This window comes from Rhamphochromis sp. 'chilingali', assembly GCF_963969265.1.
Source record: "Rhamphochromis sp. 'chilingali' genome assembly, chromosome: 7".
Lineage (NCBI taxonomy): Eukaryota > Metazoa > Chordata > Actinopteri > Cichliformes > Cichlidae > Rhamphochromis > Rhamphochromis sp. 'chilingali'.
In genome coordinates, this window is record NC_137934.1 from 23,083,624 (window position 1) to 23,111,191 (window position 27,568).

At 45.7% G+C, this 27,568-nt stretch overlaps 1 long non-coding RNA gene and 1 pseudogene across 2 annotated transcripts; one reads left to right on the forward strand and one right to left on the reverse strand.

Annotated features, from left to right (window-relative positions):
• Positions 1–943: 943 nt before the first annotated feature.
• Positions 944–5,164, forward strand: LOC308399878. The gene is made up of 3 exons (XR_013972266.1): positions 944–3,581; positions 3,750–3,813; positions 4,154–5,164. It is a non-coding gene; the product is annotated as an uncharacterized lncRNA (long non-coding RNA).
• Positions 5,165–7,550: 2,386 nt separating this feature from the next.
• LOC308399865 (protein NLRC3-like) lies at positions 7,551–27,301 on the reverse strand (annotated as a pseudogene). The gene is made up of 8 exons: positions 26,893–27,301; positions 18,740–18,859; positions 18,426–18,610; positions 16,511–18,332; positions 15,662–15,835; positions 13,495–13,668; positions 8,753–8,931; positions 7,551–7,589 (listed from the first exon to the last, which is right to left on the reverse strand). The product of its transcript is annotated as a protein NLRC3-like (transcript).
• Between the last annotated feature and the right edge of the window lie 267 nt (positions 27,302–27,568).

Consider the following 27,568-nt stretch of genomic DNA (forward strand, 5'->3'; position numbering starts at 1 on the left):
CAACCATCAACCGAACAGAGAGAACAGTCGTCAGGTACAGTCAAATCAGAGGTAGATGAAAATAATGATAGCAAAATATCAGCATAACCATCAGATGAGCGAACTGAGCAGCAGTCAGGAATTATAGGTGCCAAATCTAAAAAAGACACAGCAAACTTTGACAAAGCTTCAGAGCTGAGTACGCGTTTATTTACCTCTTTTCAGCACATAGTTTTACTTCTTCTGCTCTTTTCAGCAGATTCCACTACAAGGCATCCACAGCATTTTCGCAGGAAATGCAAATTTTTCTAGTTTTTATTCCTTTCAGCTGATTGACCAATGTCATGTCAATCACAAATTTAACCGTCCAATCAGAGAACAGATGGGTTTGACCGTCGGAGGGGTGATTTTTCTGTCACACTTCACAGATTGTGTTGATTGCTGCACATCAACAGCTAAGCTGTGTGTCTCTGTGTTAATTTTGTTTCTCTTTATGGTATGTATTTGGCACTTTACTTTTGTTGCACTCTGGTACTCTGGCCGCGGCGCGGCAGTAGTACGCAGCGGCCACTCCGGAGCCAAAGTGGTGCTGCATTGTTTATTGTTTACGTTTTTGTGTGTAGCGTGTTTATTTTGCACTATGTATGGATATCGTCGCAATTGGTGTCGGTGTCCGTGCATACAACAGCCAGACACTTTTCAACCTAAATAACCCGGTTGACGACATCCAGGATGGGCTGCGGGAAACGCTGCGTGAACTCTGCTTGCTCCGCGAACCAGGCCTCGAAGCCTCGGCGTTGCCTGATGTCGGTGGCCGGAGGTGGGGACATCGGAAGCGTTGCGCGAGGAAGCGGAAGCGCGGCAAGCGGGCGGGAGTCTGTGATAGGCTAAAAACAAACCCTAGCCGGTGTTCCAGATCTACTGGCGTTTAGATCAACTGGCGTTGGTCGAACAGATGTGTGGCAGTCTTGCGTTTCAGGAGCTGCTACCGACAAACCAGCAAAAAAACGCCAAATGTGGCATCTGTGACACTTGTGAGGTTATGTCAAACACACTCCGTCAGTCTTGATGCTGTTGAACAACAAAATGTTTAAAAATGTGGCGAGTTTACCTGGTGATATCCTCATGCGCGACGCGATCGCGAAAACAGCAAACAATTAACACCACGCCGATGTTGTTCACAGGACAGCAAGAGTAAACGATCGGGAGACTCTTGTCGTCGTTATCGTTCCCCTCGCACGGTTTATTTCTCCGAATTCAGCGTTTTTGCTTCACAACTACAGCGAGCAGTTTACTTTGCACTAACATGGACTCGAGTCAACCAGCGCCACCTCTGGCCAAGTGCCACAGCCTACAGCCAGATCAACCTGTGACACACATCTGCACCACGTTTGAATTCGTGTCATGCACATTTGTACCTTTCAATTGTGTCTGTTTGTGCGTCATGCAAATAAACCTTTGAAAAGAATGAAATGACACTAATATTTCACTAGTGTTGTAACATCACATGTTGTTAGTGTAGTCTGCCTGTGTCTTTTCTCTGCGAACAAACATTGTAGAGTTGGTTGTTATATACAGTATGGTTACTCCTAATGATCATTTGTAAGGAGATGGCAGTTACTGTGAATGTACAGCGGGTGATTAGTAATAAACAGTCAGACAATGACTCTGAAAATCTCATTCAGTCTTGCAGATTGAATGCACCTTCTGTGGAAAGTGGTACCACACAGTGTGTGTGGACTTCCCCTGTGCAGAAGGCGACTACAAATGTTGTGGGTGCTACATAAACAGAAACAAATGATCCCTGTTGTCTTTGCTTACTGATTGTTTTCAGTGTTGACAATCCACATTGCCGGGATTGTATCTGTCAACATGTTTGTGGGTAGATCTGGATGTACCAGGGGTTAGTGCAGCCACTCAGCCTCTACTCAATGTGATCATAGCAGCAGGTGCAGATGTGTCACAAATTAATCTAGTAGTAGGCTATGGTACTTGGCCACAGGTGGCAGCAGTGGACTCCATTGGAGACTGCTCCAGCTGCTGTGTGATAGTGGATCTGCTACAAATTGAAGATCATAAGCAAGTTTTGGAAATTAACCCTTGTATTAAGTTGAAGAACAAACAATTGACATTGATTTTGTTGCAGGTCATTTTGACCCGTACTGTGTAAATCCACTCAGAATTATCCAAAAACTGCAATAAAACAATAGCAACTTTATTTTCCATTAGATAAACATGTAGAACACAGACATACAACAGTTAGACTTTCCATAACTATTTTAGGAACAATTTGGTTTTTCGTTCTTACAAACACATTTCTTTTGAACTTGCCCAACGTTCTCAGTTTCTCAATGCTCAACATTTTCTATTTTGTCCACATGATGGACAGAATGTAACTGTGTGCTTTCTGCAGATGTACTTCTTGCATTTCTCACAAAAAGTGCTTGTTTTCAAACAGGAACCTTCCTAACTAAGATTTAAAACAAAGGATTTCTACGTCTCCTCCAGTCTCACAAACAGATGACAAACCAAGCGACACACCTGAGTCACTGACTTTCTTAAATCCACTCACTCTCACTGGCTGTTTATTACTAATGACCTGCGGTAGCGCTCTTTCCTAAACTGTGGGTGTAAAAGTCTATTGCGGAATGAGCTGCTCAGTACTCATACAGTGTCATGCAGGGGGTGGATGGTGTTGTCCATGATGGATGTTAGCTTAGATAACATGCTCTCCTCCCCAACCCGCTCAATGGACTTCAGCGGACAGTCCAGGACAGACTTAGCCCTCTTGACCAGTTTATTAAGTTTCCCCCTGTCCCTCTCTGCCATTCCAACACTCCAGCAGACCACAGCAGAAAAAATAAGAGATGCCACCACAGTGTCGTGAAATGTCCTTAGAAGAGTCCTGGATCTCAGCCGCCGTAGCAGGTGGAGACAACTTAGACCCTTACATCAAGAACATCTCTTTAAACAATGAAGCTTTAGTACTGCCTATAGGACACAATGCTGTTTGTGTCTCTTACAACACATAAAAACTGTAAAATAACTGTCCTATAAAATAGTAATTGTTTTTACTACACTGTAAAATGTAATATTGTGTTTAATTAAAAATATTAAATAGGCTGAACTCAATTTTTATCAATTTGTTATTAGAACTCGATTTAAATAAGTTACCAGTACTTTTTATGCAAAAATGCTGATAAACTCAATTTATTTGAGTTGTCTTAACTTAGAAAAACTAAGTAAGCTGGAAGTTTACTTTTAAGATATTTTCAGGCAAGAATGTAGCTGTGTAAAGTTCAAATATCTCCTCGATTTATCAAGACATCACATATTTGCAAAAATGCTCCGACGTTTTCAGAGACGTCCATTTTTTTCATGCTTTGTGGCAGCTTTTGAACATCTGTGGCATCTATTAATGCCAAATCTAGCCTTTATTTAACAACATAAGCAAACTCTATGTTACAATAATTGCACAGCCATTAAGGATCAAATCGGTTTCTGAAAAATGTTCTGTTTTTTCTCCCTCTGCTTGCTTCTTACTGTCTTTGAGGCTCGGGACCAGCACTCCTGTTGTTGGACAGAAAGACATCAACTCAGTGGTAAGTATTTTTGTTTTCCAATATATTAGCAACTGTCAGTGACATTTATATTAATCAGGCTGGACTTTAATCATACTTTAGATCAGCCTGTTTTACTTATTGTTTTATTTGTGCTTTGGTTTGGGGAAGTTGTTTCTTTACTGATCTTTTCCTGTCTTCTGTTATTAGACTTGAGATATGACTGCACTAGGCTGTTGCTGGTGACTCCAGTTAATTCTACAAGACATGCTGTGTAAGTAAACAAACAACAACAGTTTGGTCTGCATTTCTTGAAAGATCACATCCCCCAAACTTAGTTTAGAGGGTCAATCATTTTGCACATCATTAGAATGAAAGTTATTGGCCATGTTTGCATAGCCCTTTTTAAAATGATGCTTTCATGACATTATTGTTTGTTGGGTGGTGGTCACGGCTATCCAGACTGACAATTGGGACATTGAATGTCACCTCGCCGGTGGGGAGGGAGCCTGAGATTGTGTAAATTGGAGTCTGTTTTATACCAAATGCAGAAAAAAATGTTTTAAGAAAGCAATTAAGTTCATGTTCCAAAAAATATGATGGCTTGCTTGCAGGACAACAGGAGAGATGAGACCTCCGTCACAGATGGTGTGGTCACCATCTGTGACCTGTGCTGCAGGTTCAAGCTCATTGCATCTCCAACCCACATCCACTGCCACTGTACTTAAGGGAAGTTAAAGACTTTCTTCTGCACCTACATTTGGATCACCTCGATCCATGACAGTCACTCAGGCAGTAATGCCTGAACTGGAAACAAGCCATCCTTAAAATATTACAACATTCCAGCTCATGTGTTGGAATGAAAAACAAATGTGTTGTTTAAATCAGAGACTGCACTTGTGACAGAACAACAAATATTTTATTTTGATTATATAAGTAATGTAAGCACAAAACAAACTTGTGGTAGGCCTAAACTTATTTTCAGAATAATTACACCTGAGACTTTGTTCATTGTAAGATTATAACAGTGATGGCAATATAATTGTTTGTTGTTCAGCAGAACAGTGTCCAGTATGTTGGCTGTTATACTTTGTTGTGCTTGAAAATAAAAGTTGGGCTGATTTTAACATCATTACAAAAAGTTTTGTTAATTATTTTTAATCATATTCAGGTTACCACAAATTGTTTTTTCATTTAGTTGAACTTGAAATGTTTGTCAGTAGGTAAACAATTAGTATTGTACAGCCAGAAATATCAAGTTATTCTTAATACTGCAGACTTGCAATGTGTAAGTTGTTCTAACAGTCATCTTAAGTAAGCTTTACTTAGTTTTTTTTGAGGCAACGAATTTCCTTAATTTTTTTGAGTTCTGGGAACTAACAAGGCTGTACAGTGTACTCAAAATGAGTAAGTTGCCCTAACTTGGTCATCTTACGTAACCTTGATCCAATTTTCTTGAGTTCTGGGAACAAATGAGCTTGTACAGAGTACTCAAATAAGTTGTCCTAATTTAGTCATTTTTAGCTAAGCTTTACTCAATTTTTTTGAGGCAACGAGTTTCCTCAATTTTTTTGAGTTCTGGGAACTAATTAGACACTCGAAAGAGTGACCTTTATCCTTAAGATGCAGATGGACTGCTGAGTCTTGTCCTGTGGAGGTGGCTCTTCTATGTTGTGCCATGCGCTTGTGAACCAGTTTTTGTCTGAGCGTGTTGCAGCGACGAATGCCCAGACCTCTACATTGGAGAGACCAAACAGCCACTTCACAAGCGCATGGCACAACATAGAAGAGCCACCTCCACAGGACAAGACTCAGCAGTCCATCTGCATCTTAAGGATAAAGGACACTCTTTCTAGGATGCCAATGTTCACATTTTGGACAGAGAGGACAGATGGTTTGAAAGAGGAGTGAAAGAAGCCATCTATGTCCACTGTGAGCGACCATCTTTGAACAGAGGCGGTGGTTTACGACACCAACTCTCTTCCATCTATAATCCAGTTTTGAGATCCCTTCCCAGACGCCTTAACTCACATCCTGGGCCATCTGATCTCAGGAATTCGCATGATAAGGTGAGGCCAGGTTTCACAATGAACTCACCCGAAACTCTGGCTGATTGGGACCCACACCCAGTTTCACACCTTGACTCAGGCGATTAGAGGATCATCAGGGGGTCCTTTTGTCCCTCTGTGGGGGGAAACTCCCACTAGGTTTATATCTGGAACTCTCCACCATTTGACCTTAGAACTGAAGAAGCTTCTCAGATGAGAGGTGAAACGTCTTCAAGTAACTTAAAGAAGTCCAGACGCTTTTCTTTGCAAGCTCCTTTGACTACGATGACCTGGATGACTGAGAACCTTCACAGACATATACAATAGGATAAAAATAGAATACAAATGCTATATACAACTGAGTAAAAATACAACTTTGTCAAAAAAGAGTATTGCACTTAGTCTTATTGCACATGTGTGGGTTTGTGTGTGTTTGATCAGCAGCAAAAGTCTTTGTTGTGGAGTCTGACAGCAGTGGGGAGGAAAGACCTGCAAAATCTCTCCGTCCCACACCGTGGGTGCAGCAGCCTGCCACTGAAGGAGCTCCTCAGTACTGTCAGAGTCTCCAGCATGGGGTGGGAGAGGTTGTCCAACAGGAATGACAGCTTAGCCACCATTCTCCTGTCACTCACCACCTCCACTGGGTCCAGAGCGCATCCTAGAACAGAGCTGGCCCTTCTGATCAGCCTGTTCAGTCTCTTCCTATCCCAGCAGAGATGTTGCCACCCCAGCAGACCACACCATAAAAGATGGCTGAGGCCACCACAGAGTCATAGAAGGTCTTCAGGAGTGGGCTCTTCACTCCAAAAGACCTGAGTCTCTGCAGCAGGTACAGCCTGCTCTGCCCTTACCTGTAGAGGGCGTCTGAATTATGAGTCCAGTCCAGTTTGTTGTTCAGATGAACACCAAGGTACCTGTAGCTGTCCACAGCCTCAATGTCCATACCTTAAAAGCCTAGATAAAAGCCTCTTATTCCCGTCATAGGGGGACACAAATATAACCCTGTCCTGATTAAAGAATGGTCATTGCGCATGGAGAGTGCCCGCATGAGATATAAATTGAACATTAACTGCAGTTCTCAATCATTCCACAGGGTGACATTACAACATAAAGAAACAGTGATAAGCAGACACTTTGCAAGGGTTGACAGCCAACTAAGCTGCCTCTGCACTGTATACATGGTTGTAAATGCTGTTCTGTAAATGTCCTAAGCAGACATGATCTGTAGTTTAATTCTGGCTGCAGAATATCCGTGAATAAAAAGATGAAATAAAATACAGATTGAGTAGGTGCGTGAGTGTGAAACAGAAGGGGTGGAGGACTCTCTGTGTGTACAAGGACAGAACAGTTCAAATACACTAATGATCCAGAGGGACACACAGGGGTGATGCTGGACTCTACATCATGTCTGACAGTGGAGTTGTTCACAGAGCAGTTCACTCTGCAGCACTGAAAATCATCTGCACATCGTCCCATTCATCTGTCAGACACTGAAGAATGAGTCCTTCCACTATAACAGAATTGATATGTGAATCAAGTGTTTCCATAGGGACTCTTCATCAGCCGTCAGTCAGTAAGACAGCACATCCAGTGCAGAAAGCAGGAGAGGAGTCGGGGAGGAGCTGTGTAGTGTAGCCAGCTTCCTTTTCAGCTCTGAATGTTAAAAGGAAGTTCAGTCATGTTGGACTGAACTTAGTAAGCTAAATGCTCACACTTGCAGAGATTTTTAGCATCAAATCTGCAGATGTCATTCAAGTCCACAGTGGAAATAAATCACGAGACTCCTGAAACACTTTAGTGATGGATTATCTATGTTCACCTGAAAGAAACAGCTTCTGTGAGGTGATGACTCCTCTGTCAGTCACTTCTGGATGAAGCTCTGCTCTCCACTCAACCTCCCAGTAACATGGCCCAGTCAGAGCAATGCTACTTCAACATCATCAAGACACAGCTTATCCTCTCTTGGCACACACGCTGTCTTGTTTACCAAAATGACTTCACTCTGCAGAAAAAAACAACATATTTTCTAACTGATTGTTTACAGATATTGACAGTCATCACCATCTCCTGTCTGTCAGTAATGCAGAATGTCCAATATGAAGCAGGGACCTGATTAATGTTCAGAGCAAGAGTGGACCATTTCCTGTTGTTCCACTAAAACAGAGTCTTCATGTGTTCATAATAGGGCTGTCAACATTAATGCGGATTAATCCGTCATCACGATTAACGTGATTAAAATATTTAACACAATTAACCCATCTGGAATAACTCAAAATCCCTGAAATGTCTCTGTCAATGCATTTCGGGCAGTTTCTCCAAAGTTTGTCCATTCTGCACTCCAGATAGGTTAACCCTAGAACACTATCGCTATAAATAGTAACACGATCACTAATGCCGGGTGATTTTTACCCGATATAATTTAACCAATGAAAAGTAATCAAATATATCAAAATATGACAACACATGACAAATTAGAGTGGTCTTCTTTTACTTTTAACTGTGCCATGTCTAACAAAATGAAAAATAGAACTCCTAAAACAAAATAATGACTCTGGAAAGCTGGTCTTTGGTCCACCCATTCCTGGGACATTTGAGACTTCCCTGGTGATGGCACAGGCTCCTCGACACGCAAACAGCTGCAGGGGGGAGAAATCATGTAAATGTATTTTCTCGGGTGTAAATCACCCAGCGATAGTGTTCTAGGGTTAAACATGTTAAAATTTTAAGCTCATTAACCGTGATGATGCGTTAACGTTGACAGCCCTAGTTTATAAACATATCTGATTCTGAAATATCAGCTGACTAATAAACATGGATGCTGTTACTGAACTGAAAGCACTGACAAGACAGATGTATAAATATGTTTCCTGGAACTTGGCAGAATTTGTGCTCTCTATGAGTATTAAATGGTTACTAAATGCAATTTTGGTTCTCTGAAATAAGAGCCACTGATTTGCAGGCTTTAGTCAGAGTGATTCCAGAACTGTGACAGAGATGAAACTGACAAGTTGTATAGTGTTGAAAAAACAAGCAATGGCTTGGACATGTGCAGAGGATAGTGGATATATTGGAGGCTTCAGGTTTGCAGGAAACACTGGGTCTTTGCTTTCATAAAACTCTGTTTAGGAAAATATTACTGGAGCACCACTCCAACCTTCTACTGACCTCAGATCCTAAGATCCAGTCTACACTGTGGACTCTTCAGAAACCCCAACAGCTGCTGCACATCTAAATTCTGCAACTTGTTGTAGCTCAGGTCAAGATGTTTCATATGAGAGGGGTTGGACTTGAGAGCAGAGACCAGAGCAGCACAGCTGATCACTGACAAACCGCAACGATACAATCTGAATAAAAAGTAAAACATATAAATAAAATCATTTATAATCTAATCAGATCTCCTGAGTCAACCTATAACCTGTATGCCCAGTTGTAAGTGGCTATTGTATAAGAATCCTCCCAAAACTCTGTAATTATTAAATTACCAAATGTATGGTGCATAGATGTGAAAACACTCTAAGTATGTTATCACTGCTGACGAAAAATTGAAGAGGGTGAGCAGAAGTCACATGCTTCTAATCAAATACGTTTGATTAACTGATTATCAGTTTGTGGTGTCATGAAGTACTGTGCTTCAAATTTTGGACCCAGTATATAGGACACAGGGGACACGGTTCAAATACATAGGCAGCTGTATTGCTGGAACTCAAAGGAACAAAATACCAAAATACAAAACTGGGGCAAGGCAAGAGCCGAGGAAATTCGAACACACAAGGCACACAGCATGAAGGAGGACACGACAATAAACTGAGGGAGACACGAGATAATGAGGGAGGATGAAATAGGTGGCAGGACAATTGGGATCAATCAGAAGACACTGGAAGTAAAACTGAATTTTAAAAAAGGGACAAAAAAAAACTGTCAAAATAAAACAGGAAATAACTAACATGGAGACACAGACACAACCCTACAAACTTGACACAAGAACAGAAAGGTAAACAAGCATGGACCAGACCAGACCGACTTTACAAATGAGATACTAAGGACAAAACACAGAGACAAGACTAAGACAGAAAAGACACGTAAGGGAACAAACACCATAAAGCTAGCAAAAAAAAAAAAAAAAAAAAAAAAAAAATGGTCAACTCAGCTTTTACAGGTCTGTGTGTGTGTGTGTGTGTGTGTGTGTGTGTGTGTGTGTGTGTGTGCTGATCAATCAGTGTTAATGGGGGATGTGTTTTAAGATGGCGCCTGTGTGTTTGGCATGCCGTCAACCGCTCCTTTTTATTTGTTTGATTGTATTGTTTTTAGCGAATGTTGTGCAACATGTCAGTTCAACACTGTCGTATGATCGCCAGACTTTATTGGAAAGCGGCTTATCCACCAAAGTTTCAGTTTGGTTTGGTAAAGATAGCCAGGGTTTTCTGCCTCCCTACCTGGAAGCAGTACCATTGCGCTGGCATCCCCTACCACTGCCACCAGATATGCGGAAATGACGCAGGAGACGGGGTACCCGTGGAGGTCGCCTCGTTAAGCTGAGAATCCAGATTTCTTAGCTTCCTCACGATCTACGCTCTGTTCGTCAATCTTTTCCACGACTCTTGGTACCATCGCGTACACTGGATCCTGTGGATTCCTGGTTGGTCTCCGTTGTCGGCTCTATCGGGAGCAGCCCTGTTAAATCATTCCCTCTTCGGCATCTGTGTTGGAGGGGAATGGACCGATCAAACCTTTGATTGGTGGATCTGGTTGTCACTGCCGCGGAGGTCTCCGAACCAGCTCCCCTCAGGTTGGGTTTAATAAATGCCAGATCGGTGGCGAATAAGACCTTCATCCTGAAGGATTTCTTTTCTTCCCATGCATTGGATTTCCTCTGTTTGACTGAAACCTGGAGTTCACCCGGTGAGTTAAGCATTTTTTCTGAACTGCTGCCCGCCAGCTGTGCTTATTTTAGCGCTCCGAGAGCTTCTGGTCATGGCGGGGGGTTAGCTGTTGTTTTTAAATGACACTTTGAGTTTAAGCAACTATCCTCATGGACACGCCACACCAGCTTTGAACTTTGCCTGTGTGAACTTGGCCACTCGCCTTCATTGCTGTGTGCAATAGTTTATCGGCCTCCTAAATATAACAAGGAGTTTTTATCTGAGTTTTCGGAGTTTCTCGCTGACTGTGCATCCCGGTATGACCAGGTCCTGCTACTCGGTGATTTTAATATACACGTCTGTTGCCCAGGGAAGCCCCTGGCTAAGGAATTCATGGACCTGGTGAATTCTTTTAATCTTGTTCAATCTGTTAAAGGTGCCACTCAAGAACGTGGTCACACATTGGATTTGGTGTTATCATATGGGTTATCTGTCTGTAACTTACATGTGGAGGATGCTGTATTCTCTGACCATATGCCCATTTTATTTGACGTTGTTCCTCTTAGTCCTGTTGTTAAACGGGTTGCACCTATGCAATGCTATCGTACCTTCGGCTCAGATACTGCTGAGGATTTTTCAACACTATTTGAACAACTTGTGTCCAGTCCCTCTGAGTCGTCCTCCGTAGATGGATTACTCTCTCATCTGGGCTCTGTTTGTAAATCTGCCCTTGATGTTGTTGCACCTCTAAGACTCAGGCAGTGTAAACCCAAGGCCAGCCCTTGGCTAACCGATTTTACTCGAGCCATTAGAAGAGAATGTAGGAGATGTGAAAGACGATGGAAAAAGGACAGGCTGTGCGTTTCTCTGGAAGCTCTTAAGACGAGTTGGAAAGCTTATCAGAGGGCAGTAAAGACCGCCAAAAACTCCTATTTTTCACAACTTATTGCTGTTAATTCACATAACCCTTGTGTTCTGTATAATACCATTAATTCTGTACTGAATGCAGAGGATCATGTTCTTTTGCAATCTTCAGAGGTTACGTGTAATAGGTTTCTTAATTTCTTTGTGGATAAGGTTGCCAGTTTGAGACCCTCCACTTTATCTTCTGTTGGCCCGGCTGTGCATGTTCCCTGTTTAAATTTGCTTATTGCTTTCCAACCGATTGTTCTACCTGAACTAGAGAAGCTTGTGTTAAGTGCTAAACCATGTGGTTCTCCGAATGATGTCGTTCCACCGCGTTTTCTGAAAGAGGTGTTTCCTACTGTTGGACCACATATTTTAAACATAATCAATACCAGCCTCTTGTCAGGTCAAGTACCAAGTGAGTTTAAGCATGCAGTTATTCATCCCTTACTTAAGAAGCCAGGCTCAGATATTTCAGTAATGTCAAATTTTAAACCCATCTCTAAACTTCCTTTTCTGAGTAAGATCTTGGAAAAGGTTGTTCACACTCAGCTGATGGATTATCCAAACAACTCTCATATGTTTGAAGTTTTTCAGTCCGGCTTTAGGACGTTTCATAGCACAGAGACAGCTCTCATAAAGGTTATGAACGATATTCTGGTAGCGACGGACTGTGGTAAACACGTAGTGCTTATACTACTAGATATGACTGCTGCATTTGACACAGTGGATCATGACCTGCTGATCTCTCGTTTACAGCATTGTGTGGGCATTTCTGGCTTTGCACTCCTGTGGATAAAATCATACCTCTCAAACAGGAGCTTCTGTGTTAAGTTGGGCTCGTCATCATCCTCTGTGGCCCCTCTACCATGGGGTGTACCACAGGGATCTATTCTTGGGCCATTACTGTTTTCATTGTATCTCCTGCCACTGGGTGCGATCTTTCGTAAACATAAAGTTTCATTTCATCTATATGCTGATGATTGCCAGCTTTATTTTCCTTTCAGTCATTCTGATAGCTCCCAAATTAGACTCCTGCTTGATTGCCTTAGTGATGTTAAGTCATGGATGGCTCAAAACTTTTTAAATTTTAACGAACGTAAAACGGAAGTAATTTTGTTTGGCCCGAATCGTTCCTCTGATATCCCTGATGTTGACCTTGCTGCTCTGACCCCTCACCTGAAGAGCTCAATTACCAATCTTGGGTTAAAAATCGACTCTGCACTTACCCTTGATGGCCACATGAATGGGGTGGTGAAATCGTCATTCTATCAACTCAGGCGTCTGTCGAAGGTTAAACCTTTTCTTTCAAGGCGTGACTTGGAGACTGTTATCCACGCTTTTATAACCTCATGCTTGGATTATTGTAACTCCCTTTTAATAGGGGTTGGACCGGGCACTCTGACATGCCTGCAACTAGTACAGAATGCTGCGGCACGGTTTTTATCTGGTAAAAGGAAATTTGAGCACATTACTCCGGTTCTGGCCTCCCTGCACTGGCTTCCAATTGAATTTAGGATTCATTTTAAAGTTCTTTTATTGGTTTTTAAATCTTTAAATGGTCTGGCAATCTGTCTGATTTGCTGAAGCCCTATGTCCCCACTCGTTCGCTCCGGTCAGCTGAGCAGCTGTTGCTCTCAGTCCCCAAACCACGGTTGAAACTGAGAGGAGACCGAGCGTTCTCTATTGTGGCTCCTAAGCTTTGGAATAATCTTCCTCTTCACATTAGGCAATCGACATCAGTGCTGGTTTTTAAATCCAGATTGAAAACGCATTTTCATTCACTGGCTTTTGATTCAGTGGTTGACTGACTTGTATCTTATTGTTTTTGCTATGTTTATTATTTTATCGTATTTATTATTCTTATGGTATCTATTATGTTTCTGTTGTTCAGCACTTTGGTCAGCCTTGTGTGTTTTAAAAGTGCTATATAAATAAACGATGATGATGATGATGATGATGATGATGATGATGATGAAATTATCAGACACTACTGTGATGTTGCACTGAATTAAATAAAATAAATGCTAGCATTTCACCGGACATCCTCAAAATATATTAGAATACATTGTGAAAAGAAAAATTTTTCAGATCATATATTGGGAGCGAAAGGGTGAGTGAGAGAGAGGTAAGTAAACTGACCTCAGAGTCTCCAATCTGCAGTGTGGACTCTGAAGAAAATCACATAAGTGTTTCACTCCTGAATCTTGCAGCTTGTTGAGACTCAAGTCCAAATATTTCAGATGGGAGTGGTTGGACTTGAGAGCGGACACCAAAGCAGCACAGCTGACGTCTGACAAACTGCAATCCCATAAACTGAATAAAGAATTATTTATAATCCAATCAGATGTGTTTAAGTGTTAAATGTGCATCTCAACATTAGTACGTGCTGATGAACAAACCTATCTCTAAAACGAGTAGTGACTTGGTCTGTGTTGTTAGTTCTATCATTGTGTATAATTATCGTCATGTCAGACTTCTACACACATCATCTAAATGTCAGTATAGTATTCAATAACCTGTTCATATCAACACAGTTACTATGCCTCCACTGCAGCTCAGAAGCAAAACGCTGTGTAAACACTAGGGATGGGTACCGGTGTCCGGTGCCATGATGGCACCGGTTCTGACATAAACGGTAGCAACCAGACCGAAAAGCAGCGCACATTTTGGTGCTTTATTTCGGTGCTTTTTTTTCCTGAGCTGTGATACACTTCTAGCCAATCATTTTACGTTTCCGAGGATAGTAGGCGGGCCCAGGTATGTACGTTCTTTTAGAGCAGAGCTACAGATTAAAAATGTCCAAGGCGAAGCGGTCAAAAGTCTGGCTGTACTTCACAGCAAAATATGCAAACTCAGCAGCCTGCAACAAGTGCTTTAAGCTGATACTGTGATACTGTCAAAGGAGGTAACACCTCAAATCCGATGAAACACCTGGCGACGCATAGCGGTTTTTTTAAAAGCCCAGAAATGCGCCGTATTTGATAGCTTGCTGCGAGACCTCACACTGAGCACATCTACTGTGGGTGGGTTGCCTGTTATGCAACATCCCCCAAAAACACGAAGAGGAGAGTCCTGGCCCCTAGCCCTGCCAGTGTAGCAGAAATGATGATGGATGATGATGGCAGCAGCCGTTCTTCTCTGCATGAGTAGCTTAATGTTGTTCGTGTGTAATTTACGTTGAGTAGGCTAACCACGTTATTACATTAATGCATGTAAGGTGAACTAGCAAACATCATCATAGCTACATGCGGCTGTCCTCTTGTTTGATGGCAGATACTCCCTTCACCCTGGCCAAAAAGGCTAAAATGACCAAAGAAAAAGTGGAAAACAGTTAAACATGAGAGGTTTAGGACAAAGTTTGTGTTTTTTCCATTGTTTAAGCACTGCTTCCAGCCAAGAGCGATTCCATATATGCCCTATAGCTGCAGAAAAAGCTAACATTGTTATCTTTTTACAAAAAACAGCTGAAAATGAGAGGTTTATGGACCAATTTTGTGTTCTCCATTCTTTAAGCACCGGTTTGAGCACCGGCACCGTTTCAAAAGTACCGATTTGGCACCGGTATCGGATAAAACCTAAACGATACCCATCCCTAGTAAACACCAAAAAAAAAACACACATGATGAGCCAATTTTGAAGGTATTTCACATCTGCTACAGGAACAAGTGGTCTTCAGCTGTCTCTTGTCATTTTTTGTGTGTGTATGTGTGTGTGTGTCCTGGAATTGCAAAACTCAATTCAATTATGCACCTATGCACCTACATCCACTAAAATTCAAGTCCTGGACACCCAAACCTCAAGGCTCATATAATTGGCATTAATTATGGAGCTCCTCCTGGTTCTGTGATGGGACCAAATGTATTTGCATTATGCATTCTTCCCTTAGGCAGTATTATTAGAAGGCATAGAATACATTTGCATTGCTATGTTGGGGTGATACTCAACTTTATCTGTCTATCTGTCAACAAAAACAGACAAACACACCAATTAATTAAACTGAAGAAATGTAAAGGTATAAGGACCTGGATCACCTCCAATTTACTGCTTCTAAATTAAGATAAAACTGTGGTTATTGTATGTGGGCCTAAAAATCATAGGAACATGTTTTCAAGTTTTTCATTCAGTGGGAATGAAACACATATTGTGATGACTCTATGGGTCTTCATATTTTAATGTAAAGCAGCTTGAGTTCACTATTGTTGTGATCTGGCACTATGTGAATAAAACAGAATTGAAATTAAATTGAATATTGACATTCAAATTATTACAATATGTTCAAAATAAAAAACAGTCTTGATGAACTGACCTTAGAGTCTCCAGCCTACAGTTTGCACTCTCTAGGCCAGTAAACAGCTGCTTCAAAGCTAAATCAGGGAGTTTGGCTCCACTCAGGTCCAGCCCTGTTAGATGGGAGGGACTGGACTTCAGAGCTGATGCGACAATTTCACAGTGACTTTCTGAGAGTTCACAGCTAGAAAGCCTGTGATGGAAAATATATCACCACACATGTTATAAAGTGGACAAATGAGTTTTCCTCCATTTGATGAGAAACACTTGAAAAATTTCCAGCTTCATCTACATAAGTGGAACATTTAGAGTCTGTTGTCCAAACAGTATAGAAATTAAACTAAAATTAAACTAACTGAACATCATCAGATTCAATATTAGCACAATTTAAAATTGCTGTAACTGAACCATTACTTAAAATCAGTTACTTATTCCGCTTGTGGTAGCTAACTATAATTTGAATTTGAAAGACAGAGATCCTCTCTACTTTTAAGACTAGCCTTTAAAATGTACTTTTTGTTTTGCAAGGGCTGGATGAGGTGGCCCTGAACCATCACTTTGTTATTCTTCTATCATCTCATGCTGGGAATTTTCCATAATGAACTCTTTTGCAAGCGCCTGGGTATGAGATAGGCCACCATGAACTACTCAAAGATGCAAGTAGGTCAGACAATGTAAGACTGACAGTGGCAATGTGGCTATTCTAGCAGGCAGGAAATCAGACAGAATGACCATGAGAAGCTAGAAAAGTACTGTCAAAAGATCTTGTCAATTTCTGCAGGATGAGTCTTTCTCTCATGTAATCGGTACTTTAGAACATAGATTTGAGCACAAATTATTTTTTGATGATAACTATATCTGGTCTTACCGTGCCTTTCTGCAGTTTCTTATAGCTGGAATAAGTCTTCGTTGTCCCTCCTTTGATGTATTATACTTATTCAGGTCCAGGTCATCCAGAACCTCCTCTGACATCTGGAGCATGTAGGCCAGAGCTGAGCAATGGATGTCAGATAGTTCCTTCTCTGATCTGTTTTCTGATTTCAGGAACTCTTGGATCTCCTGATGTACTGAGAAGTCATTCATCTCCATCAAACAATGAAAGATGTTGATACTTCTATCAGGAGAGATTTTATCACTCTTCATCTTCTTCAGATTATTGATGACTCTCTGGATAATTTCTGGACTGTACTCCATCTTATTGAGCAGACCTCCTAAGAGTCTCTGGTTGTAGTCTAGTGACAGGCCATGAAGAAAGCGGACAAATAGATCCAGTTGGCCATTCTTACTTTGGAGAGATTTCTGCATGACAGTGGAAAGAAAGTCCTCTTGAAAATAGATGGGCATACCATCATCAAAATCATCAGTAAATAAATCTGGAAAATCATTCCTCAGAAACTTCTCCAGCACCTCTTCCTTCCTGTTGCTGTAACAGTGGAACATGTAGACAGCAGCCAGAAACTCCTGAATGCTCAGATGAACAAAGCAGTAGACTGGTTTCTTGAAGATCGCACACTCTCTTTTTAAGATCTCTGTACAAATGCCTGAGTACACTGAGGCCTCTGTGACATTCAGACCACACTGCTCCAGGTCTTCTTGGTAAAATAGGATGTTTCCTTTCTCCAGATGTTCAAAGGCCAGCCGCCCCAGCTTCAGGAGAACATCCCTGTCAGCCTGCATCAGCTCCTGTGGACTCGTCTCATGTCCCTCGTGGTATTTGTGCTTCTTTCTCTTTGTCTGAACGAGCAGGAAGTGTGAGTACATGTCAGTCAGGGTCTTGGGCAGCTCTCCTCTCTCCTCTGTAGTCAACATGTGCTCCAGAACCGTAGCAGTGATCCAGCAGAACACAGGGATTCTACACATGATGTGGAGGCTCCTGGATGTCTTCATGTGGGAGATGATTCTGCTGGACAGCTCTTCATCACTGAATCTGCTCGTGAAGTACTCCTCCTTCTGGGCGTCAGTGAAACCTCGTACTTCTGTTACCCTGTCAACACATATAGTAGGGATCTGACTGGATGCTGCAGGTCGGGAAGTTATCCAGACGAGAGCCAAGGGAAGCAGATTCCCCTCGATGAGGTTTGTCAGCAGCTCGCTGACTGATGACTTCTGTGTGACATTAGACACAAGCTTCCTGTTGGTGAAATCCAATGAAAGTCTGGTTTCATCCAGGCCGTCAAATATGAACAAAAGTTTACAGACAGCGAGCTTCTCTGCTGTGACCTTCTGTAATGCTGGATGGAAAACATGGAGCAGCTCTAGAAGACTGTACTGCTCATCTGTGATCACGTTCAGCTCCCTGAATGAAAGCAGAATCACCACACTGATGTCTTGGTTCTCCAAACCTTCTCCCCAGTCCAGAGTGAACTTCTGTACTGAGAAGGTTTTTCCAATGCCGGCAATGCCATTTGTTAGAACAACTCTAATGGGTCTCTGTTGGTCAGCCAAAGCTTTAAAGATGTCCTGGCACCTGATTGGAGTGTCATTGATGGTCTTGGAAGCTGTCTCCAGCTGCCTCACCTCATGTTGGGTATGAACTTCTTCACTCTGTCCCTCTGTGATGTAAAGTTCAGTGTAGATCCTGTTGAGCAGAGTCCCACTTCCTGTTTCATCACTTCCTTCAGTCACATGTTCACATCTCCTCCTTAGACTGATTTTATGTTCATCTAATACCTCCTGCAGACCAACATCTGCTAAAAGAAAGAAAAACAATAATGCTAAATAGATAGAAAACTCTTTAATACCCATCACAATAAGAAGTCCAGGCTTTAGATGTTCAGTCGTACTTTGAGCACAACCTCTCTGACTGGCGGTCTGCAGTCTGGACCTGCATCCAAACTGTGGACACAAGGAGTCTCTCCCTTGTCTGCAGAACCAGTGTCTACAATTGGTAGAGACTGGATCCTTCAGGATGTCCTGACACAAAGCACAGTAGGACAGCTGCTCCTCCACACTAACATGACTCTTCTCTCTGTGGACATGAAGGAAAAAATATTCTGACCAGAAAAATACACAGTAAAGTCAGAAATATAAATATAATTAAAATATAAATATAATTATATAAATATAATTACTCAGTTCAGCAGAAACAGTCTCTTACTTTTTGTCTAAGGTTGCGGGTTCTTCACTGAAGTCTGGATTATGCTCTTTGGACCAATCACTCTTCGCAGACACACAGCTAGATTCTGCAGATGATGTGATGTGTATGTGGTGTTGATCTCTGGAAACACAAACAAAGCATAAACAAACTAAACCCCCCCCAAAACCCTTGTCATTCATGGACATAAAATGTTTTTTGTTGTTTGTTTTTTTTCATGGCAGCTTTTGAGACAGTTTTGGGTTTTGCCATGAAACTAGGCTGAGCAGTCAGGCCACTGTGATTAAGAGAGGATTTAAGAAGTGCTCACTTGTAACTTCCTGATTGCATCACATTCAAAAGCACAGACTATTGACTCAAACATGGGCTGCAGGTAGTCCAACTTTTCCAAAATGGCACATTATTACATCCCATTGCCATAAGGGTTGCTTAGTCTCCCAGCACAGTCTCAAGTGTATGAAGGTCCAGCAGACAGGCAATTAATCTAGGAGTAAGTTAAACAGAGCCGTAGAATGTCCTTACCAAACAATTGTCTCTAACCAAAAAATTAGAAACAGACTTTATGAGGGTGACCTGACGGCCTGACATCCTCTAGTGGGATCTGTGCTTCTTGCCCAGCACCATGAATGATGCTGGTGCAATGGCTGCTGGGTTCCTCCTGGTCTACAACAATGTCCAACCGCATGTGCCCAGGGTATGCAACTATTACTGGAGGAACTGGCTGACCCCCACGGTTGCCTGACCTGAATCTAATAAAATATCTCCTGGACATTGTCAGGGTTCCTGGGTCAGTGACCCAGTGTTTTCAGTTTTGTTCATGTTCAGTTTATTTTGCCACTTCCATGTGCTCACTTCCTGCTTTTCCTGCTTGTCTTGTGTCATTAGCCAGATTATGTTCAGCTGTGTACTCACCGGTCTCTCATTATCATCCTCATCAGTCTGTGTATTTAAGCCCTCTGTTTCTACTCGTTCACTGTCGTGTCATTGATGTTATGTTGTCCTTCCCGTGTGTTCCCTCAGTTCAGTCCGCCATTCAGTTGTCCAGCCAGTCAGTGTCCGTTCACCCACTCCTTATAATAAACCTCACCTACCTGCCAGTCCTGCGTTTGGGTTCTTTCTTCCTCGCCTCCACACAACGCCTGACAGAATGACACGACCCGTGCCACGAAGACACAATTGGAACCCAGCGGACTCGGACCTCTACGAGCGGCAGGAGGTAGCGCTCTCCTTGTGGGCGGAAAAGCTCAAGGAGAGACAGCGGCTCTTCGTGGAGCGAGAGCACGTCTTCGAGGGTACTCGCTTGGCTCTGGGCGGGCCTTGGAGACACCGCGTTCACCCACCTGCTACCTCCCATGCACCGGAGCATCTGCCGCGGAGTGTGGGCGTTTCACGCCGTGCTTCGGCCGCTCCCTCTCTCGCCACTTCGCTCCTCGCTCACACACCCGCCGCCTCATTCGCCGGACCTCCACCATCGCCACGGCACAGCGGCTACGCCTCACACCTCGGCTCAACGGAGGCTACCGCACCAGAGGCTCTGCTGTTTACCCCGGCTGCTTCCTCTTCCCGGAGAAAGCGGCGCACACGCCGCCATAAAACGGACTACTTTCAGCCACTCCCGATGGTGAGCTCCAGTGACTGTTTTTCGCACTCGCCATCTGATTATTCACTTAAAACGCACAATAGACTCACTTCTGATTCATGGGGAGTCTCCCTCCTAGACGAGGACGTGGACTGGGAAGAGTTTTTCTGCTCTGCTCCAAAGACTGTAAATAGTGGTGGCAGAAAAACCAGAACAATCCCCAATTAACCTGCCAGTAACACACACACCGTCACTATTTCCACACCCGTTACTCAGCCATTTCCCACCAGCACGGCGGCCCAGATTCGGCCTTCCCCTTCAGCCGTTTCACCTCCTCTGATGGCTAGGGCCCAGTCTACACCCACACCAGTGCCAGCTCCCAGGAGGAGGGCAGCTGCGACCCAGTCTACCTCCACACCCGCTTCTGTTTCTCAGGTGGGGGTGACTGGTGTCCAGCCACCTCCCGTGCCTGTCCCAGCACCCAGGCTGAGGGCAGCCCGAATCCAACCTGACCATCCCAGAGGCCTAGCTGAGGCTCTCCAGCCAGTGCCCTCATGCTCCAGAGGCTCGGAAGAGCTAGCCTGCTTACTCATCAGCCCACCACTTCATCCACCACCTGATCCAGCCTTTCACGCACTAGCTTTATCCCTGGTTAGGCTGGCTGAAGTGTCCCCTGCTCAGGCACCAGCTTTACTAGCCCAGGCTGTAGCTTTATCTCCCTCATTTGTCATGGTCCTGGGCCATGTTGGCCCAGTGTTCTTAGTTTTCTTGTATGTTTGTATTTTGTTCCTTATTTAGGCCATGTTTTCTGAGTCATGTTTCCCCAGCCCGTTATGTCTGTGTTTTCCCCGTGCTCTCTCTCCTCCTGTCTGAACCTCTGTGCACTTCCTGTTTACTTTGTGACTCTCACGCCTGTACATGTCATGTTCAGTTCACCCCGCCCTGTCTCGTTATGATTATCAGTGTCACCTGTGTTCCCCATGTGTTCCCACTTTCCTCGTTAACCCTCTGTGTATTTCTGTCTGCGTCTCCCTCTGTTCGGCGTCGCGTTCTCCCTCATGTTGTGTGTTATTCTCCCCGTGGTTCGGTTCCTTGTACATCTCATGCTTTAGTTTTCCCAGTTTTAGTTTATTTTGTATTGCTTCTCGTGGCCAGCAATAAAGCTGTGTTTTTTGAGTTTATCCCCGTGTCTGTGAATCTGCATCTTGGGTCCTTCTCCTGCCTGCCACACAACGAACCATGACAGAAGAACGCGACCGCGACATGGACCCAGCAGTTCACAACCCCTCCGCGGACCTCCAGGACGACTTGGTCTACACGGTGGAATACCACTGTGAGGAATGGGCGACGCTACCTAGAGGCGAATACCGGGAGACCGTAGCCGTCCGTCTTCAGCGGATGGTGTCCGGGCTCCCGTGGCTATTCGGCGCGCTGCGCCCCCACATCCGGGACTTTCTTGTGTCCGCCGTGGGCATCCGTCCGGGGCAGCTGTCGCAGAAAGAACCGGAAACGGTCAAGATCGGGACCATGGGGCTCACCACCGTTACGCCGCCTGTTCGCTTCTCATCGGCTTCTACATCTTCGCCACCGCCTGTCTACACTACGTGGCGCACGGAGATGCCGGAGGCCAGCGACTTCGGTGAAGAGGAGCGGCAGCAGGTGTTACGGGCGTATCGGGAGGACGAGCTCCGTTGGAAGCCCTGGCTTATCACCGAGGAGGATTCGCGGCCCGGCTCAGCTCCTCCCCCATCCCGGAGAAAACGGCGTTCACGCCGCCGACACCCACCGCCACAGCCAGACACCGAGACTTCTGAGTTGCCAGCTGTGGTGAGTGGAAGGGACAAACAGGAGTTTCCTGACTCTGGGACTGTTTATTCCGGAGCTGTGTTTTTTCGCTTAGCTGCCCAGCCAGAAGCGCTAGCTCTGTCTCCTGTATCCTCGCTAGCACAGTCGTTGACTCCACCACAAGCTCCGTTTTCACCCCTACCACCACTTCAGTCTCCTTCAGTTCAGTCTGCCACTCAGCTACCTCCTCAGTTAGCCTTAGCTCGGTTTTCCCCAGCGCAGCCTCCCTTAGCACAGTCATCCACTCAATCACCAGTTCCACTTTCCCCCCAACTATCGCAGCTACTCCCAGCTCAGTCAGCTCCCTCGCAGCCCTTCACAGCTCAGTCAGCTCCCTCGCAGCCCTTCACAGCTCAGTTAGCTCCCTCGCAGCCCTTCACAGCTCAGTTAGCTCCCTCGCAGCCCCCCTCAGTTCAGTTTCCCGTGTCCCCCTCAGTTCAGTGTCCCGTGTCCCCCTCAGTTCAGTGTCCCGTGTCCCCCTCAGTTCAGTGTCCCGTGTCCCCCTCAGTTCAGTGTCCAGTGTCCCCCTCAGTTCAGTGTCCAGTGTCCCCCTCAGTTCAGTTTCCAGTATCCCCAGTGCCACTTTCAGTTCAGGCCCCCGTAGCTCCAGAGTCACCTTCAGCGCAGGCCCCAGTAGCTCCAGTGCCGCCTGTAGCGCAGGCCCCAGTAGCTCCAGTGCCGCCTGTAGCGCAGGCCCCAGTAGCTCCAGTGCCGCCTGTAGCGCAGGCGCCAGTAGCTCCAGTGCCGCCTGTAGCACAGGCGCCAGTAGCTCCAGTAGCCCAGTCCCCGATAGCAGCACGGTCCGCTGGTCAGCTTAACATTCAGCCAGGGGTCCCAAATCTCCCTGGCTCTGCATCAGCTCCTGCTGGGAGCTCGGATGAGCTCATCCAGGACTCCGCGGCTCCCACGCCGCCATCTACCTCATCAGCTGGGGGGTCCGAGGGGCCCGTTCAGCCTCCCGTCTCCGCTGGAGGGTCCGAGGGGCCCGTTCAGCCTCCCGTCTCCGCTGGAGGGTCCGAGGGGCCCATTCAGCCTCCCGTCTCCGCTGGAGGGCCCGAGGAGCCCGTCCAGCAACCTTCCACGTCGGCTGGGGGTTCAGGAGAACCGCACCAGCCTCATGCCACGTCTGCTGGGGGGCCCGAGCCGCCCGTCCAGCACCATGCCACATCAGCTGGAGGGCCCGAGGAGCCCATCCAGCCACCTTCTGCTTCTGCTCCTCCTGGTCCAGCTCCAGCCCGTGCTTCGTCAGCCTGTGCTTCGTCTGCTGCAGCTCCAGCCTGTGCTTCGTCTGGCGCAGCTCCAGCCTCCGAGTCTTCGTCTGGCGCAGCTCCAGCCTCCGAGTCTTCGTCTGGCGCAGCTCCAGCCTCCGAGTCTTCGTCTGGCGCAGCTCCAGCCTCCGAGTCTTCGTCTGGTTCAGCTTCAGCCTCCGAGTCTTCGTCTGGTTCAGCTTCAGCCTGTGCTTCGCCTGGTCCGGCCCCCGCATCGCCACCGTCTGGTCCTGCCTCGTCTGGTCCTGCCTCGACTGGTCCTGCCTCGACTGGTCCTGTGCCCACCAGGCCATGGCCAGCACGCCTGAGACTGGAGAGCCGCCGCCGCTGCCTTCCGCGCGGTCGGCCCCCTGAACTGCTCCGTCGTCGTCTCCTTCGCCACCGTCGCTGCCTTCCGCGCGGTCGGCCCCCTGAACTGCTCCGTCGTCTCCTTCGCCGCCGCCGCTGCCTTCCGAGTGGTCGGCCCCCTGAACTGCTCCGTCGTCGTCTCCTTCGCCGTCGCCGCTGCCTTCCGCACGGCCGGCCTCCGGACCAGCTCTGTCACCTGTGCCACCCACCTGGTCGGCCCCCCGACCGTGTGACCCGTGAACTCTTGTGCCTGTGGGCTCTGGGTCGGCCCCCTGAACTTTATTTGGACTGTGGTCATGTGCTCCTGTGTCTTCTGTTGTTTGTTTTTGTTTCCCGTTCTGGTCCCTCCGTCCTGGTCCCCCGCCTCCCGCCCTGGGTGGGTTGTTTTCTGTTTTTGTTTTGTTTCTCGGGTTTGGGCTGTCGGGGGCCAGCCCTTGAGGGGGGGGGGTACTGTCATGGTCCTGGGCCATGTTGGCCCAGTGTTCTTAGTTTTCTTGTATGTTTGTATTTTGTTCCTTATTTAGGCCATGTTTTCTGAGTTGCCCTGTTGTGTTGTTCCCTAAGTGTTTTCCCTTCATGGCTTTTACCCCCTGTGTGCCCCTCTGTGTATCTGTGAGCCCTCGTCTCTCCTTATGTTTTATTCCATGTTTCCCCTGCCCATTATGTCTAAGTTCTCCCCGTGCTCTCTCTCCCCCCCTGTGTGCCCTCTGTGTATTTATGAGCCCTCGTCTCCCTTTGTGGTTGTTTCATGTTTCCCCAGCCCGTTATGTCTGTGTTTTCCCCGTGCTCTCTCTCCTCCTGTCTGAACCTCTGTGCACTTCCTGTTTACTTTGTGACTCTCACGCCTGTACATGTCATGTTCAGTTCACCCCGCCCTGTCTCGTTATGATTATCAGTGTCACCTGTGTTCCCCATGTGTTCCCACTTTCCTCGTTAACCCTCTGTGTATTTCTGTCTGCGTCTCCCTCTGTTCGGCGTCGCGTTCTCCCTCATGTTGTGTGTTATTCTCCCCGTGGTTCGGTTCCTTGTACATCTCATGCTTTAGTTTTCCCAGTTTTAGTTTATTTTGTATTGCTTCTCGTGGCCAGCAATAAAGCTGTGTTTTTTGAGTTTATCCCCGTGTCTGTGAATCTGCATCTTGGGTCCTTCTCCTGCCTGCCACACAACGAACCATGACATCATTAGCTCAGTCTATAGCTCAGCCATCAGCTGTACCAACCTCAGCTCAGCCATTAGCCTCACCGACCTCTGTTTATCCGTTAGTCTCCTCAGTCCAGGCAGTTCACTCACCTGCCCTCCAGTCCCCTGTGGTTCAGTCTCCTCCTGCCCTCCAGTCTGCTCCTGTCCAGTCTGTAGTCCAGTCAGTCCAGTCTGTAGTCCAGTCAGTCCAGTCTGCTCCTGTCCAGTCTGTAGTCCAGTCTGCCCCTGTCCAGTCTGTAGTCCAGTCAGTCCAGTCTGCTCCTGTCCAGTCTGTAGTCCGTTCTGCTCCTGTCCAGTTTGTAGTCCATTCTGCCCCTGTCCAGTCTGTAGTCCAGTCAGTCCAGTCTGCTCCTGTTCAGTCTGTAGTCCAGTCGCCTCCTGTCTCCCAGTCGCCCGTCCACCATCCCGTTCAGTTCCCGGACCTGCAGCCACAGCACCCAGAGCCAGCTGTGAGCTCTCCTGCTCCTCAGCCAGGGGTTTCCGCACCCGCTGGCCCGGCCGCTCTTCAGCCAGGGGTTTCCGCACCCGCTGGCCCGGCCGCTCTTCAGCCAGGGGTTCCTGCACCCGCTGGCCCGGCCGCTCCTCAGCCAGAGGCTTCCGCGCCTACTGGCCCTGCCTGTCTCCAGCCAGAGGCTTCCGCGCCGCCTGGTCCGGCATCAGACTCAGCCGCTGCCTCGCCTGGTCCGGCATCAGACTCAGCCGCTGCCTCGCCTGGTCCAGCCTCAGCCTCTGCTTCGCCTGGTCCAGCCTCAGCCTCAGCTTCAGCTTCGCCTGGTCCGGCCTCGGCTTCTGCTTCGCCTGGTCCAGCCTCAGCTTCGCCTGGTCCGGCCTCGGCTTCTGCTTCTGCTTCGCCTGGTCCAGCCTCAGCTTCGCCTGGTCCAGCCTCAGCTTTGCCTTTTCCTGTGTCAGCTCGTCTTGTGTCATTAGCCAGATTATGTTCAGCTGTGTACTCACCGGTCTCTCATTATCATCCTCATCAGTCTGTGTATTTAAGCCCTCTGTTTCTACTCGTTCACTGTCATGTCATTGATGTTATGTTGTCCTTCCCGTGTGTTCCCTCAGTTCAGTCCGCCATTCAGTTGTCCAGCCAGTCAGTGCCCCTTCACCCACTCCTTATAATAAACCTCACCTACCTGCCAGTCCTGCGTTTGGGTTCCTTCTTCCTCGCCTCCATACAACGCCTGACAGACATTATGTTTTGGTTCATCTTGGATCACCAGGTTGCACCTCAGACTGTCCAGGAGCTTAGTGATGCCCCAGTCTAAATCTGGGACCAGATTCTCAATGACAACATACATCATCTCATTAGGAGCATGCCCTTACGTTGGTATTTGGCCTGCATGAAGCACATGGGAGCCACATAAACTATTTAGTACCAGTTTTAGTTGCAGCAATGACATTTTGGTGAAATAAACAAGCCTGCCACAAAACATTTCACTTTAAATTTCAGGGTGTCTTTGAATTCAGCCCTCTGTATGTTGATCATTTCCATTTCCATCAAACAATGTTTCATTCCTAACATATTACCCAGTCCATAACAGTATACTGTAGATATCCAGCATCATTCTTTCCCTATTGAGATCTAATGTGTTTTCCAAGTGTTACTTTTATTGAGCAGTGAGCAGTGTGTACTTCTAACATCAGCATCTGTTTATCTAAAGTTCAGCTTTTGCCATTATATTGTGACCAGTTCTTTTCAGGGAGATGACTTCATGGTCTTTGGTGGGTAAACACATTAGAAAGCAGTTGGATATAGTAAAGAGCATCAGTAGGTTTGAATGACTTTGTTTGTTCAATAGAAAAAGGTTAAAAATCAGAAAGTGGGTTAATCTGACACAATTAAACAGCATTTAGTTTTGTCTTCCTATGAAATGAATTATCTTCAGTTTGATCTACAGACAGAAAGTATCTCTTACTTAGTGTCTGAGGGTCTAGGTTCAGTGTTGAACACTGGAGGCTGAGCTTTGGACCAGTCACTCTTTATAGATAGACAGCTGGATCCTGGATACTCTGCTCTGTAATCCTCTTGATGCAGATCCCTCATTTTCAGTGCATCTGAGAGAACCCGGCAACACTGAAAGACAAAAACTTCACACCTAGAACAGGAAGTAACACACACATACACACTGCAGACAGGAGTCTAGAGTGTAATAAACCAAGCTGACAATTCTCATAAATGAGCAGATCCTTATTTTCTCTTGCAGTCCACGGAGAAACAGCAGACTCCACGTTTATTTTCCTCCACCATGCTCCTGTGTATGTTATGTCACAAGCGTGTGTACCAAATGTGCTACAGGTACAAAGATGTTCAGAATTGAGGCACATCTTTTCATTCAAAAACAATTGTTTATGATTATTCTTACACCATATAAATGCACAATAACAATTACCTTCTTTCCCTCCTTGAGCTCCATTTCTGTAAAATGAAGTTTGAACTCTAAATACTTTCACTATTGAGCAGAAAACCACTTCCTGCCATCTCAATTTTCAGGAAATCACATGCATGCATTACTGTACACGAGAACTGTTTATTACCGAACAAAGCCACGCAGTTACAGCAAGTCTGCCACACAGAAAATGGATGAATATTTT